We start from the raw sequence: 12,127 nt of genomic DNA, 5'->3' as shown, positions 1-12,127 counted from the left end.
TTTGACTGTGGTAGACTACATTTTGCAATATTAAGTTTATTTTAGGTTTTGACGTTTTTTCTTCTTAGACATTTCATATATACACTTTGTCATTCTTATGGCAGTTAATTTTGAAATTCTGAAATATCAAAATTTGAAATTCTGAAATATCACATACCTGGAAAATCCATTGGGATAAAGTATGGGAACGGTTGCCACAGGTGAACATTGGTGATACTTAGGAGTTATATTTCAAATGATTGAAATACCTCCTATAAATCTGTACAGGCAAAGAAACATGCTGTAAAGGTAGAGGATTTGCACATGGGATAAATCCTAAAATAATATTTTAAAATGTACTTGCACTCTACAAACTTATAAAAACAGATTTTTCTGGGATGAAAAAACAACTATAAATTTAGTGTTTGAATTTGTTCTTTTTGTTGTTGATGATTGTTGTGATTGTTGCTCCTGTTTTTGTTTTCTTCTGTAGACTTCATAGAACAAGAAAAAAAAAAGAACCATGAAGAACCAGTCAGTAGAGATTGTGTTCATTTTGCTTGGACTGACAGATGACCCTCAACTTCAAATTCTGATCTTCCCGTTTATGTTTTTCAATTATATCTTGAGCCCGATGGGGAACGTAGTAATTGTCTTCCTCACCCTGCTGGATCTTCGCCTCAAGACTCCAATGTACTTCTTTCTTCGGAATTTCTCCTTCTAGGAAATTGCATTCACAATTGCCTGTATTCCATGATTCTTGATGAGCATTCTCACTGGAGACAAAACAATGACCTACAATGCTTGTGTAGCTCAATTATTCTCCTTTGTTCTACTTATCACAGAGTTCTACCTCCTTGCTGCCATGTCCTATGCAGCCATCTGCAGACCACTGCCCTACCCCATCATTATGAACAGCAAAGTGTGCCACCTACTAGTTATCAGCTCCTGGGTGTCTGGGTTTTCATCCATCTTTCCCTCTTTAATCTTGGGACTCAAACTAGAATTCTGTGCTTTGAAAACTGCAGATCACTTTCTGTGTCACACTTCTGCTGTTCTGCAGTTGTCTTGCACAGACACAAGTTTCATAGAATGGATTGCTTTTGTCGTAGCTATACTGACACTTATCACCTTGATCTTAGTGATTCTCTCTTACACACTCATCATCAAAACTATCCTAAAGTTTCCTTCAGCTGAACAACAGAGAAAGGCCTTTTCCACCTGCTCCTTACACATGGTTGTTGTCTCAATTACCTATGGGAGTTGAATCTTTATGTACATAAAAACATCAGTCAAAGAGAGGGTGACTTTAAGTAAAGGTGTAGCTGTTCTCAACACCTCTGTGGCCCCATTGCTAAACCCTTTCATTTACACCCTAAGGAACCAGCAGGTGAAGGATGCTTTCAAGCAGGTGATTCACAGATTGTGTTATTCTCAAACAGTGATTTAAGAACCCCACAAATGGAGAGAAAACTTGTGGAGATCATATCCAGAGATTAGACACAGTCACCAATTGAGGGATGGGGTTATCCAAACATCTCAAACATATTAATCCAGAATTGTTCTTATCAAAAGGAAACACAGGGACAAAGAATGAAGCAGAGACTGAGGGAAAGGCCATCTAGATACTGTCTTAAGTAGAGATCCATCCCATATGCAGACACCAAACCAAGACACTATTGTTGATTCCAAGAAGTGCTTGCTGACAGGAGCCTGGTATAGCTGTCCCTTAAGAGGCTATGCCAAATCCTGACCAACACAGATGCCGATGCTTGCAGCCAACCCTTAGACTGAGCAGGGGATCCCAGTGGAAGAGTTAGAAAAAGTACTGAAGGACCTGAATGGGTTGGCAGTCCCATAGGAAGAACAACATTATCAACCAACCAGACCGCCAAAAGCTTCCAGGGGCTAAACCGCCAACCAAGGAGTACACATGGAGGGAACCGTGGCTCCAGCTGCATATGTAGTAGAGGATTACCTTATCTGACACCAATGGGAAGGGAGCCCCTTGGTCTTGTGATGGCTCGATGACCCAGCATAGGGGAATGTTAGGGTCCTGAAGTGGGAGTGGGTGGGTGTGTCAGGGAGCACTGTCATAGAAGCAGGAGGGATTTGGGAGGGGGCAGGGTGTTTAACTGGGAAGGGGGCTAACATTTGAAATATAAATAAATAAAATAACCAATAATATAAAATAAAAAATAGAAAAGGAAAAAAGACAGGCATAAATAGCTTGCTTTTGGGACATGACTAAATAATGAATATTAATGCCATATATATATATATATATATATATATATATATATATATATATATATATATATATATATATATATGCCATGATGGCCCATGTCATTTCTCTCCTTTACTACTTAAATCATAGTGAGTTTTCAAATTGTTCTATGTTGATCTTTCTGAATCAATCTTATGAATCACTAGGAGCAAATGCTTCTTCAGTTCATAATGTATAATTCTACCTTTGCTCTGAAATCTCTCTTCTAATCATAGGCTTATTTATTAAATGTATTTTATAAGTAAATGCTATAAGAAGGTCTGAATTAATTATATGTCATTATTAATTGCTAGGTATTTTATTTCCAGTTTAATATTTTGCATTGCTAAAAATAGAGACAATCAAAGAGCATAAAATTAATCTATAATATGATGAATATTTTCAGGGAAAATAACTAGGAAATCTGAGTCAATTTAAAGATAAAATTGATCTTCTAGAAGTAAGTATGCTCAGGATGAACCTTGTGAGATGAATGATGGAAATAAAGATTAAATAACCCTTTGATGAGAAGTCTCTTTTTCTTTTTTCTTTATGTAAATATAAATATGAGATATATATAGTATATAGCATATATTATATATAACATATATAATATATGAGATATACATATATATGTGTATATATGTATATGGAAAAAAAGAAAAAGAAAAAAAAAGACAAAAATAATTCTCCAAAAATGTTGTTAAGTTCACCTTCTGTCAGCTATCTACTGCCAGGCACTGGGCCTACCCTTAAGAGTAGTTTTCCCAGTTAGACTCTCTTGGAGAAAAGTAAATTTTCATTTACAAGTGAACATCTGCTGGAGCCAGATTTATAGTTAGGGTGGGGACTTGTATACACTTCTGCTTTAGGCTCTAGGACCCCATCTGGTGTACAGCCAGCCTGTGCTTGCCCCCTCACTCCCTGTGCATTCACATGTGAGTTGCTCCTGCTGTGTTTAGAAGACATTGTTTTTGTTTTTTGTTTTCTTTTATTGTCCTGCATCCCCTCTGGCTCTTACATTCCTTCTGCCTCTTGCAGAGGGTTCACTTAGCCTTGCTGAAAGGGATTAATTTGAGACAATCCCTTTTGGGGCTGAGTGTTCTGAGATCTCTCACTCTGCATAATCTCTGGGTGTGGGTCTCTGTATTCATTCCTATATATTCCAGGGATAAGCCTCTCTGTTTATGGCTAAGCTAAGCAAAGCATTGTTCAGACAAAACAGTAACCTTCCAAAAGTAAAAATACTTTTATCAAGTACATAGCCAAGGCTAATATCCTAATACTCCCTTCCTCCCAAAAACTGACTGTCAAAAAAAAAAAAACAAATAATTCAATTAAAAAATGGTGTATGTCTCAGTGAGCTCTGCTCATTTGATACAGATTACCTACCATGTTCTCCTACTTTCCTCTATCACCTCATATTTCGACAAGCATTCCCCCTTCTTTTTCTCAAGTTTCCCTCAGCTCTGAGGGAAAGGAACCAATCCAGACATCCAGTTGAGGCTCTGTCTGCATAATGTCCAGCTGTGAGTCTTTGCACCTGTTCCTGTACGCTGCCAGAGGAAGCCTCTCTGATGAAAACTGGACAGAATGTCATTAGAAATCATTTCTTGGGGTTGGGGATTTAGCTCAGTGGTAGAGCGCTTGCCTAGGAAGCGCAAGGCCCTGGGTTCGGAGAAAAGAAATCATTTCTTTAATATTTTTTGCCAGTGGTGTTTGGTTTTACCATATGTCTCTGGACATCAAGGGGACTGCATAGGTCCGCAGCAGGTCCTCTGCACATATATTCTAGCTGTTAGCTTGATATTTTATGGGACTCCTAACTGTGGGAGCCAGTGTGTCTCTGGCTTTTTTGCCTGCTCTTGGGATTCTTTTCCTCCTGTTAGATTACCTTGTTCATCCTCAATATGAGTACATTTTGCCTTGTCTTTTTATATCTTGTTTGCCATGTTTAGTTATTGTCTTTCGGGGACCTGTTCTTTTCTAAAAAGAAATAGAGAGGGAGTGAATCTGGGGGAAATGGGAGGTGGAGAGGAGTCTGGAGGAGTGGAAGATGGGAAACTGATCTGGGATGTATTGCATGAGAGAATAATCTTCTTTTAATGAATAAATAAATAAATTAATTAATAAATAAATAAATTAATAAATAAATTCAAAACTAAACAAATGTTTTTACAGATATAAATAGAGAATTTTCAAAAGTGGAAACTCAAATGACTGAGAAACACAGAAATATTCAACATTTCTACCCAGTGGGGGAATGCAAACCATAACTACTTAGAGATTTCACCTTACATCCATCAGAAACCCACGATCAATAAAGCAAATGATAGCTATTCTGGTGGTGATATAGAGTAAGGGGAACACTTCATTGCTAGTGGAAGTGAAAATGTATACAGATATTATGGAAGTCAGTGTAGAGATGCCTCAGGAAGCTGGGGATAAATGTACCTCTAGACAATTTTGAGCATACACTCCATAACACTAAATGACACTCCATCCTATACAGAGTCACTTACTTAACCATGGTCATTATTGCTCGACCTATAACAGCCATAAACTGAAACCAAACTCCATGTTTGCCAACAGATGATAAATAGTATTAGCGTTATAAAATGGAATATTACTCAGCTTATTTGAAATAAGGATCACCTGAAAGTCATCATTTATGTGTGTGTGTGTGTGTGTGTGTGTGTGTGTACGTATGTGTATATATGTAATGTGCATATAATTGTATAATATATATTATCATATATATCAGTGAGTATAAAGTAATTTCTATGTGTTGGACCATAGCCTCAGGACATGTAGGAATTGCATCAGGTTGTACTGGAAAATAATCCCAAGCCACAGCAAACTGCTTAGTCCCTAGCTGACCATTCCACTACACCATCAGAAACTCTATACCTGGGTGATGCAAGCAACTCGCCCTAACAAACCATAAAAACAGCTGTAAGCTTCTTATCTGTGGGTATGGGAGAAATGTTTAGAGTATTTGGGGATTATGCTGACTCAGTAAAGTGGCATTTGTAGGTTATACTCCAAGAATCATGATCTCATGAGCCTGAGATAGGTAACTAGGTTTCCAGTGCCAGGTATGATTATATTTCATGGGCCTTATGAGTCTGGGTTACTTCATTTTGTATAATATATATTGCAGTTTCATTTATTTCCTTACAAATTTCATGTGTTTCATCTTCTTTGTGCATGAATAAAATTTCATTTTGTGCATCTTTCACTTTGTCACTAGCTGTTTATCTGTTGATTAACAATTAGGATTATTTCTAGGTATTACCAATATAGCAACATTGAGTATTGATTTGCAAGTATCTCTGTGATAGCCTTTTAGTATATAAACAGGAGTGCTATATTTCATTCTATATTTAGCTCTTTGTGAAATCACAACTTTGAGATGCTGTGGAGGGCTTTGTATTTAATTTAATATAATTATATTAATATTTCCAGCAGGTATGAACCTCACCAGTGCTCTCTGCATCCTTGCTATTATTCATTGTTATTTCTTTACTTGATAATTGACACTCTAGCTGAAATCAATTAGAATATCAAAATACTCTGTTTGAACTTCTCTGTTGGCAAAAGATCTTGATCACCTTTCAACATGTTAATAAATTTATATTTTGGCTTGTTTGAATTCTCTTTAGACTCATGCACCATTTTATGGGTTATTTAGTTCCTTAAAGTCTATATTTTTAACTTTCTAGTACATGTAAGATATTGGAGTTCAGTGGACATGTCACTGCCAAAGATTGTGTGTCATTTGGTGAACTCCCTTTTAATTATGTTAGTTTTCTTTACTGTACAGAAGCTTTTTGATTTCATAATGTTCCACCTATCGATTTGGGGCCTTATTGCCTAAGTAACTAGAGTCCTATTTTAGAACATCCTTACCTATGCCTATGTCTTATAATGTTCTCTATGCATTCCCCTCTTGCTGTGACTCAATATTGTATCATATATTCACAGGGATAGCTTTATCCTTTTTTATCCTTGGTCTATCAGAATATTTTTATAACAGTGCAAAATAAAGTCTTACATTAGAAAACTAATGTAGGTGAGGATCTAGGGGAAAAGGAACCCTGATACATTACTGGTATGAATGGTAATTAGTATATTCCTATGGAAAACAGAAATCAGTATAGACGCATCCCAAACAATGATAAAATAATCATGCTTACCAGATAAACCACTGCAAAATGTATACCAAAGGACATCAGGAAATATACAAGGGATAACAGAATATTTCAACACTATTCAGAGTATCTACATTATAGACAGGACTTATATGACTGCCAACAAATAAATATATTGAGAAAACATAAATATGTATGTATATGTGCATATATGTGTGTATATAGATATATTTGCACATATATACACATATATACAGAAAGGAGTAATTTATTGTAAAAATCAATAAAATAAGAGCAAACTCATGTCATCTCAGAAAAACAAGCTGGGGTTGAGCATATCAATACAGTAAGACATACTTTAAGTACATGTCAAATATTCTGTCAAATATGGAACACAGTAAAAATTATGAAAATAAAGAGAAGTGAGTCTTCAAGAGAAAACAGGGTATTTGGAAGATGGAGCTTAAACATATTTGGCCTACAGCAGGGTATCTTTACCCATTTAATATTGTCCCTTTTTATATTCACTGGAAAATATTATGCCCCAAGCATAGCTGTGTAACCATAACTTCAAATGGTGGATTTGTGATAAATAATCAAACATCAATCTGTAACAGATTCTCTACAAGCATAGATTTCAAAAGAAAAGTTGTGAGCATACATTTTTATTACTGTAGAAAATACTTTGTATCTAAATTTGGCAATTCCTTAGGAAATAAATGATGGTCATGGATGAAGCTACTGTGAGAATTTGTTGTTCTTAGATGCTTTCTTATAGGATGCAGAGGCACAGATCCTCCACTACATCAGAGGCAGTGTATTTTCATATCGTGCTGCATTGACACTTAGTCAGGTTTACAGTAATTCAGACAAGTGAGTTGTGAGTAGTAAGTTATAGAAATGGCCATTTCATTTACCTTCCAACCAAGCAATAAATTAATCAAAATTGTTATCTCTAAAACAACATGAAAGACAACCATATATTTTAGATTAAAATGAGGTGAATACAGATGGTTCATCCATTCTCATTATTTACTAGGATGCTGGCTGAAAGACAGAAGTACACATTTACCAGAATCAACATAAACAACTGAGGAAGGTTTTTAAACTAATAAATGTTAAGTGTTTTCATATATTTTATATTGACCTATAGAGAAATAATGACAAGTAGTTAGAAGTAAGATGCAAATTTTTTAACATTAGAGAATATTTTAATTTTTACATGATATTCTTTGTATCCAATAAGATGACATATAATTGCATTTCTTGGCCTGTGAGTATATAATCTCATAGTGTGATTTGTGTTTTTATTCTTTGTAGTACACTGTGAAAATATATGCTATATGTAATTGCTGAAGCATAATAAGTCAGTAATGTCAAATAAGAAAATTCTAAATATTACGTAATAAGACATTTATATCAATGTTGTCAATTGCATAGATTTTATACATGGAAACATTATATATTATATTGTTATAAAAGAATATATATGTCTTGAAGAACCTTTGAATCCATAACCACATTGTACTTTACAATGTTTTATGTTTATATCAGAATTGAATAAATGCCAGGATGTGGAATATTTTTCAAACCAAACATGGTTTGGTATATTGAGTTTCTTTATCTCAGGCTGACTAGAGTGCCCTGTCACAAGTCTTCAGTTCCTTTAGAAACCATTTATCAGTACAAATGCTAACAAAGTTTCTTCTATAAATTCCCATAAATGACAAAATGGAAGACATTTATCTCGGAATAACTTTTGATTCTCTTTATTTTTATTTTGTATTTGTACTGTTTACTAAAGAATAACATATAGTTCACGGGTTGCAAATAATTTTATTTTATCATCAGGTAAGAATATATAATCTTACATATTCTCTACTCTAAATGCCTTAAATTCTTTCATTATAAAAAATAATAACATGGTAATTTTTTCCTAGAGAGAGCCTTTAAACTTTATTTAAAAAGTTCCACAAAGTAAATTCTAATTAAAATATGGATACAATAAAGGCCCTCAAAAAGAGTATTTTTAGAAAATAATTTATAAGAGAATTATTTTAAAACTAAGTTTTCTAAAATCAGAATTTCCTAGTTAGATATCTTATGCAAACCAGAATATTTTTTGCTTTGATCTTACTTGGTAACATAGTATTAATAAAGAAAAAAATAAATAAAGAAAATAAATAAATAATTCGTGGACCAATGAATTTTTTCCCTTTTCTCCATCTTTATTAAATTGGTTATTTCTTATTTACATTTCAATTGTTATTACCTTTCCCAGTTTCCAGGCAAACATCTCCCTAACCCCTCCCCCTCTTCTTCTATATGGTTGTTCCCCTCCACATCCTCCTCCCCTTACCTCCCTATCCCCAACAATCCTGTTCACTGGGGATTTAGGTTTGGCAGGACCAAGGGCCTCCCCTTCCACTGGTGCCCTTACTAGGCTATTCATTGCTACCTATGAGGTTGGAGCCCAGGTTCAGTCCATGCATAGTCTTTGGGAAGTGACTTAGTCCCTGGAAGCTCTGGTTGGTTGGCATTGTTGTTCATATGGGTTCTCAAGCCCCTTCAAGCTCTTTCAGTACTTTCTCTGATTCCTTTAACGGTTGTCCCGTTCTTGGTTCAGTGGTTTGGTGCTGGCATTCTCCTCTGTATTTGACATGTTCTGGCTGTGTCTCTCAGGAGAGATCTATATCTGGTTCCTGTCAGCATGCATTCTTAGCTTATCCATCTTTTCTACCCCTATTAACAAGAAAGTGAGAAAATCTGGACCATACTGCTCAGAACAGACTTTTTTTGGAAAAATTTCAACATTCTCTAAGAGTTAACCTGTGCTGGTATCGTAGCAGCTTCCACATTCATCCTTGCAAATGCAACACTACGTTTTACTATTTTTCATTTTGTTTTATTGTTTCTTTTTTTGTTTCATTTACTTAGCTTTGGAGTGTGTGTATGTGTCTGTATCTAAATGAAAGTGAGTGCTTCCAAAGTCCACATATGGAGGTCAGAAGACAACTCTTGGATGTCAATTTTTTCTTACTACCTGGGAGACTCAAGGGATTAACTCAAGTCATCAGGCCTTCACACAATTAACTCTAATTACTGGACAATGTTGCTGACCCCACCACTATTTACAATCAAAATATGTGACACCATAGACTTACTCTCCTCCCAGCTCCTACATGGATGATCCTTTATGGGTGAAAAGCAAAATATTAACTATTGTAACTGTGTTTACAGGTCAACAAAATAGGCTGTTAACTATTGTAAGGGAAATACAAAGAAGAAAACAAGGATAGTCATCATGTAAATAAGATCAAGATACAAAAGAAATAATGGATAAAAAGATTTCAGTGATCATAGATTAGTAGAATTGATGTTTTTGATGTAGTTATATTGCCAAAAGCAGTCTACTGACAATACAATCCCTCTCATAATCCAAATGACATTCTTTGCAGAACTTGAAAGAAAACAAATCCATACTCCAAAATGAAACATAAAAGAAGGGTGCTGGGGTTTAGCTCAGTGGTAGAGCGCTTGCCTAGGAAGCGTAAGGTCCTGGGTTCGATCCCAGCTCCGAAAAAAAAAAAAGAACCAAAAAAAAAAAAAAAGAAACATAAAAGAACTCTCTGAGGTATCTAGTATCTAGCTCTCATCAATTGTTTTATATATATATATATATATATATATATATATATATATATATAGCAAAGAATTGTTTTATAAACACACACACATAGTGTTCCATCTTTTGTTGAAAGAAGGAAATGTATTTTGTCTACACCTATAGTTTTGCAAATGTGGATATAATTACATAAATCATGCTACACAGAGGATTTCTAGGCTAGGACTATACTCATCGTAAATGCTGATGGCTCTACTCATGCAAATTATATGTTTCCATATCCGTTACACTAATCTGATTAAAATATACTGTTCTTCAAATCTGGATTGATCTAAAGAAGAACAATTTACCAGTCATGGGTACTGTTCCCCAGCTATAAATTAAGAGGACATCTTGAACTAACGGACACCCACACATCTACTTTTATACAGATTGCACATATTTCTTTTTAAAAGTAAACTAGAGCATAAAATGAAGGACCATGGAACATGGAACATGAAAACCGAAGGAAGACTCTCTTTTGAAATGGTAGGGTAAAAAGGGAATAGAGGATAGTGCGGGAATGAGATGAGAATTGGAAGGTATGCATGAGAATTAAGAATAATGACCTATGTATTCATAAAACTTCCATGATGAAGCCCATTACTTGTGTAATAGCATACAAATTTAAAATTTTCACACTAATGTACAGAAATAGCACTTACTATTAAATAAGACAAAAACAATTGATGAACAAATAGAACAAATAATAAAATATACTCAATATCTCTTCTGGAAAATAGTCCTCCCACTCTTATGATCCAAGGACCAACTCTCCTGCCTGCTATAAATGTGAAATGATGAGGCAGAGGTGTGTCACTGCCCAGTAGACAAGAGGCAGGACCAGCTCTCCCACACTCATACACATAGGTCAGTTGTCACCCATTACCCAGCCATTTGGGTCAGTTCTACTCTTCCGCCTAGTTAAGTTCACGGAATGCTCTCCCACTTTAATGACCCATTTATGCCAACTCTCCTGCCAGACTTTGATGGTGACGACAAAAGATGGGGTAGGGGATCCCTCTCATACTTGTGCAGAGAGGCTTGCTCACCAACAGCCCACACATCAAGTCCCAACTACACTGCAAAAAGAGGTGCATGGCTTGCTCCCCCAAGTTCTGCAGCAGGTGAGGGGCAGGGGCAGGTCTCCCATTTTGACAGCCCAGCTCTTCTTTGTGTCAAAGGTGGCAACTGGCAGCAGGCTCAGGAAGATTTTTTTTTCTGGTCCACATCACTGCCCAGATGAGTGGTAAGAACAGATTTCCCACACTGATATCCCCAGAGGTTGGCTCACCTGCAACTCCCAGGGGCTCTTCTGAGTACAGCAGCTGGCTAGGAGCAAGGCCAGCTTTCCCACAGTGCTCAGATGGGGATGGAACCAGTTCTGCATAGCCCTGAGATATCAACATGTCCCCAGGTGGCAGCCCAGACCAGGGGAATCTGCCTGGCTCTTGGTGGTAACAGATCCCTACTGCCTCAGGGCCAGAGACCCAGATGTGGCAGCACAGGCTAGGACCCCACCATGGTTCCAGGTGGCCAAACTGTCTACTCATAATCTTCATAGTGCCCATGCCCTTCTGTTTCTCTTTCATTCCTCCATCACTTACTTGCTCCTCTTCATGGTCCCTGGAGTCTCTGAGTGTCTGGAGTCATATCAGGAGTGGACTCAGGAGTGCTATGCACTGCTCATGCATTATGCACCTTGCAGGGGCCATCTTGGGCATGATCTGAACCCCACCACCCAGGGCTCCAGTATGGCCAACTGGTGGTCTGTCTCAAGCTAGTTTCCTGTCTAGGCCCCATGGCACCAGTCTGATGGTCATCTCATGCTTTCTCATCACCTGGCCCCTCCATGTGACCACACGGAACAGTCCTTGGTCTTCGACTCACTGCCACCGGGACTCATAGTCTCAAGTTCGGTTCTTCTAGCCTCTAGCTTGCTCTTGGTCATGAGAATTGTCTGGGCTTACCTGGCTCCAAACTGGTCGTCATCTCAGGATAACTCCTTGTCCAAGCCTCCTGGCGCTGAATTGATACTCTCAGGCTTGCTCTTGTTCAGGG

At 36.8% G+C, this 12,127-nt stretch overlaps 1 pseudogene; it reads left to right on the top strand.

Moving 5' to 3' along the window:
- Or6c213d-ps1 (olfactory receptor family 6 subfamily C member 213D, pseudogene 1) lies at window positions 503–1,429 on the top strand (annotated as a pseudogene).

This window comes from Rattus norvegicus, chromosome 7 (genome assembly GCF_021556685.1).
Source record: "Rattus norvegicus strain SHRSP/BbbUtx chromosome 7, alternate assembly SHRSP_T2T, whole genome shotgun sequence".
NCBI lineage: Eukaryota > Metazoa > Chordata > Mammalia > Rodentia > Muridae > Rattus > Rattus norvegicus.
This window is presented reverse-complemented; position numbering and strand designations above follow the sequence as displayed.